This window comes from Eptatretus burgeri, chromosome 6 (assembly GCF_056783735.1).
Source record: "Eptatretus burgeri isolate ZD-2024b chromosome 6, Ebu_testis_v1, whole genome shotgun sequence".
Taxonomy (NCBI): domain Eukaryota; kingdom Metazoa; phylum Chordata; class Myxini; order Myxiniformes; family Myxinidae; genus Eptatretus; species Eptatretus burgeri.
This window is the reverse complement of record NC_140966.1, coordinates 21,064,319-21,069,318: the sequence shown is the minus strand read 5'-3', so window position 1 is coordinate 21,069,318 and position 5,000 is coordinate 21,064,319. Positions and strand designations below refer to the sequence as shown.

Genomic DNA, 5,000 nt, shown 5'->3' with positions numbered 1-5,000 from the left:
GGAGGGTAGACCGGGCGATCGCACCTCGCCGCAGGTCGACTTCGGACACGGGCCACTTAAGCGACCCGTTCCGTACTATCAGAATAACCGAGCGGTGTTATCGTCGACCTCGACGGTTCGATTAATTATCGGGCGTATTCAGCCCACTACCAACCCTTTACGTGAAGCAAGATGAGGATTCAAAGGAAGAAATGACGAAGCGAAGCGGGAGAACAGTTCAACAATAAAGCACATTTATTCGCGGCACACGGGAAGCACACAAATACAATTCCTCCAAAAGCACACAAAAAAAAGAAAACACAATTCCATTTGCACAAAAAGCAAATATAAAAGTGAAAACACAGTGCAGAGCTAATACCGACTACCGAGCACACGGCAACACTTATACAATTCTACTTCACAGACGGCGCCGACAACACATACCCAAAACCAAGGAAAAGAAATGCCCCCAAGAATGAGGCGGGCCTGAGGCCGAGACCGGGTCGCGCCTACCCGTCTGGTGATGAGACGCGGAGCGGCGATGGCCCCGCAACCCGCGGGCCTCGTGGACGGTGTCTGGTAGGGGGTGGGAACGGGGCCCCCTTGGTCGCACTATCTCAGCGCGGGGGGAAACAGGAGGGGGTTGCTGATGCTCGGGGTATAGAGGATCTTTATTATCCCTGGTGTGCGTCTCCGCCTCGGCCAGGTCGCGCTGCCGGCCTCCCTCGGGCGTGCAGCTCCCGGCACCGACGCGAGCACCCCCTCGTCCGACTCTCTTCAGCTTCTCCAGCCACTGCAGGCCTCGGGCTCCAGACTTCCACACTCGTCCCCTCCGTTCCGACTCCTTCTCGTTCTCGTTCTCCCTCTCCCTCTCCTTTTTCTGACTGACGAACACCGTCCTTTTATCCCCCCGTAACTTCGCCTTTTACCCCCTCCCTTTGACCTTTCACCTCGCTCCCCATTGGCCCGAGAAAAAGTGGGCGTGAAGGCTTTTTGATCCACAAATTTGCATATATCGATCGCCCTGGGGGCGGGGCCAATTCGCCCCTCGCTCACCGATTGGACGGCAAAAAGTGGGCGTGTGTCGTTTTTGATCCGTTTTTGAAGCACAAAATCCGTGATTTTGTACACGCGGTTCGACGCGCGCTCTGCACGAATCCAACACCGGTACCCACAGCGGGGCAAGAACGGTGGCGATGCTACGGTGGCGAGGTGTGACGGGAAGGTCGTGGCGGTTGTGGTGAAGCGGTGGTTGTGGTTGTAATCATGGCGGTTGGTCCAAAATAAAGATAGTAAAAGAAAAACGGCTATCCTGAAGAGTCGCAGCTCGCATAAATGACATGTATTCCCACTAGACAACGGGTTTGGGCCTAACTACACATATACTTGCCGAGATACCTCACCTAAGGGACCTGAATGGTGGTTTGCGAATTTGGTAACCACAACAATATATATATCTTCAATATTGACAGATAGGAAGAAAATATTTTGGCATATCTTCATCTATTGTGAATATCCTGTTCCTTGAACTTTTGGAATGTCCCTTGTGCTTGCATTGGCTCTGGCACGATGGTGCACACTTCCCTCTGAGCTGTACAGTTTGGGTTTGATTTCCGACCTGATGATAAATTATCGGATTAGTGCTTCACAGTGCACGGCATTGCATCGAAAAGTGAGCAGTATTTCAGATGAGCCTGAAGTGGGGGACCCATGTGCTAGCATTAGCCAATCGTAGTTAAAGATCCCACCCACAGTGTCTTTTGCAAAGAGTCGACGAGTTATCTCGGGCATCATGAATAAATTCCAAATTCTTGTCCTGACTAACACTGGCAAATGCAAACGACCCAGTGTAATCCTTGCCACGAGAGTGCTTTGGCAGCAGTGAACCTGCTTTGGGGCAGAGCACCAGCGACACACTTACCTACGTACACACTATAACACTCACGTATCACCATCATCATCCAGTGACAAATCCTGTGATTGCGTGCTATGTTATTTAAGAAGAAAGTGGCAGGAGGGACGGTCAAACGATATTAATTTCGAATCCCTGAAATGTTATTTGCTATACGGTGGACAGCACAGCATAAATCAGAAGATAATAAACCTTTAGAGCTTATACAACCCTCGAATCTCAACAAATACACCTTACATGCTGCAATGCAGTAATACCTGTGAATCATGGTGTATGTGTTAAAAGGGAGTGAACATCTTTCAAGACAAAAAGAGGATTGCCTGTCCTACAAACATATTACATGGTGGACTGCAAAACGATGAAACGTTTGCACCGGCGACTGAATAGTCCTCTTGTTTATAAAGTAATAAAGAAGTCATCATTTGTAAACAATAATCTTTAGAGACTTGTTTGTGGCGAACAGCACTTTGGTCTGGCCACCATTATTTTCCCTTTCTAGTCGATTTTATATGACCGTGGTTCATTGGACGACCTTCACGGACGGTGATGGAACGAACGTTACTAACGCTTGCTGAAAGACTTTCTTTCTCTTCAAATTCTCTGAGAAGTTGAAGAATTGTCTTTCTGAATGGTGTCCATATTGTGACAAATGAAGTTCTTATTGAAGGGTCATGCTCATCGTCTCTGCGCACATCGAGTCGCTCTTGTTCTGTCGATAGAGGACCTTCAATCATGATAAAACGCAATCATCGGTTTTTAAACAATCCTCATATTCGATGTGAATCTTGCCACAAACATTAACTGCTAAACCAAGCTTGCAAGGAAAATAAAATCGGCATCTTTATGGATATGACTGTAGATATGGAAGATATAATACCATTGTAGTTATCGCGTCATCCTTTAGATATGACTGAAACCTGAAGGCTCCATCATCTAATATATATATATATATATTGTGCAAAGACCACGGTGGTCGAAACTCCAGTCCAGGGCCTTATCTTCTGTGCAGCTAAATGCAAGTTGATTGTATCTTGAGTTTTGACGACTGATATTCCCAAATACGTAAGGATACAAAAGGAACTTTGGCGCAGGAGGAGGCGACGTGGCCCTGCGCTGCACCAACCCCAGTGTCCATCCCCTATCCACACACAAGTTTCCGACAAGTCCTGCCAACATCCCCATTCCCCTCCATCGTCAATGCATTCAGGTAACTATCCAATTCCAATTTAAAGTTGTCCACCCACTCCATTCTATTATTATTATTATTATTATTATTATTATTATTATTATTATTATTATTATTATTATAGATCCTCGTGGAGGATCTCTAAGTCTTACTCATGTTGTTGTTCTTGTGGGCTTTTTTGTTTCATAGCCTACAGTTTTCATCGAAACTTCCTGAAACTTGGCTTATATATGTAAACATACCCCGCGCAGACAATAACCATCTCCGATTTTGAAAATTCCTCCGAGAAAAAAAGTTATGACGTCAAAATATCTCCGCTATTAAAATGGAAATTGCCGAAAACATTATCTCCGAAACTAGGTAAGCTTTTAAAATTCTGTTTGCGGGAATCGAACAGGGCATTAGCAGAGATGAATTACCGCACATATGATAAATCACTATGACGTCATATCAATTTTTATGACGTCATTCCTATTTTTTGACATTTTTTGTTTCACAACCCAGAGTTTTCATCGGATCTTCGTGAAACTTGCCATGTATATGCAGAAAGCCCACGCGCAGGCAGTAACCATCTCCGATTTTGGAAATTCTTCCCGGAAAAAAAGTTGACGTCATAATATCGCCGCTAATGAAAATCGCCTATACCATTATCTCCGAAACTAGGCAAGCTGTTTGAATTTTGTTTGCGGGAATCAAGCCGAGCATTAGCACAGATAATTTGTCGCAAACCTGACACATCACAATGACGTCATATTCGTTTTTATGACGTCATCATTAAGAGGACGAGGATCTTAGCTCATTTGAGCTTGTTCTTATGAAGTCGGCTCTTCGGCCCAACTCAGATGACATTGATGCTCAGCTTCCAGTCCGCTCGACCAAGCATTGTCGTGTGCAGTTCATCCGTCTCCAGGCCCATATCCTTCTTCACCATGTTCTTCACCCTCCCTCCACTCCCATCCATTTAAATTGCTGATTTTGAATGCAGATATTCCCAGGTACATGCATCCGTCGAACGAATGAGCAACGATCCGACAGCAGGCAGATCAAAATGCGCCATTAAACCCACAAAACCCCCCAAATCGCGGTATTTCTCTGCATCCATATTCGGAATGTGTGTATCTGTTTTGCTTTCTCGAAATCGCAATGGTAACGTTCGTCTCCATGGCGACTGCACGTTCAGACCTGATGATATCGTATGGAGCTGAGGTAAATGCACGTGTGCGCCAGTTTGCATCGCGGACGTGAAGAGGAAAATAAAATGAGCGGGAAAGCTTTTGTTCTCAACACAAGGGGCCGCTGTGAAGGTATGCTTGGAGAAGGTAATTTGCACTTTGAGGTAATCGTGAAGCGATATGTTGAGTTGAGCTCGACTCCGGGATGATTCCTCTCTGTCATCAAGCACAGAGATGTGTCGTTCGTGAAGAAGAAGAATACAAATAATGATAAGAATCAAACTCAGGACCCTAAGATCCTAAGCGAGCCACCCTAACTGTTAAGCAAACACCAGGCCTCTCGTCCGTGACATTTGTCCAAAATAGGCCTACCTTTGTCGGTTCGTTTCTTTGAGCCCCTTTCTCCTGGAAGTCCCACATACCAAGATCCTATGACGATGTCTTCTGCAAAGAGTTATCGCTCAGTTATTGCTGGAACCCTGGTCAAATTCCAAGTTCTTGCCCAAATAAAAGCCAAACGTCGAGCACTTTACCCGACTGACTTCACAAGAAACTGGGAATAATTTGGGCCGTTAAAGAGGTTGCAGACGTTCCACGTCTACCTGTTTGCCGCAAGATTGTTCACACAAAGGCAGCAGTGCACCATCAAAGGGATATTGTGTGTACGAGGGAGCATGATGCACGTGGTTGTCCCAGAAGCTTCAGCTTCTGCAGGGTGAGTCATAAGTTCCAGGACACGGTTTTAGCTGCT

General features: G+C 45.9%; 1 protein-coding gene across 2 annotated transcripts in view; it reads left to right on the top strand.

The window, feature by feature from the left end:
• Positions 1–4,262: 4,262 nt before the first annotated feature.
• The window catches only part of CHRM4 (cholinergic receptor muscarinic 4), a 62,291-nt gene continuing 61,553 nt past the window's right edge, over positions 4,263–5,000 (top strand). The window contains exon 1 of one of the 2 annotated variants that reach the window (XM_085884244.1): positions 4,263–4,381. The gene's annotated coding sequence lies outside the window, so the exon portion shown is untranslated. The remainder of the gene's footprint in view (positions 4,382–5,000) is intronic. The other variant, XM_085884245.1, reaches the window with a different exon arrangement.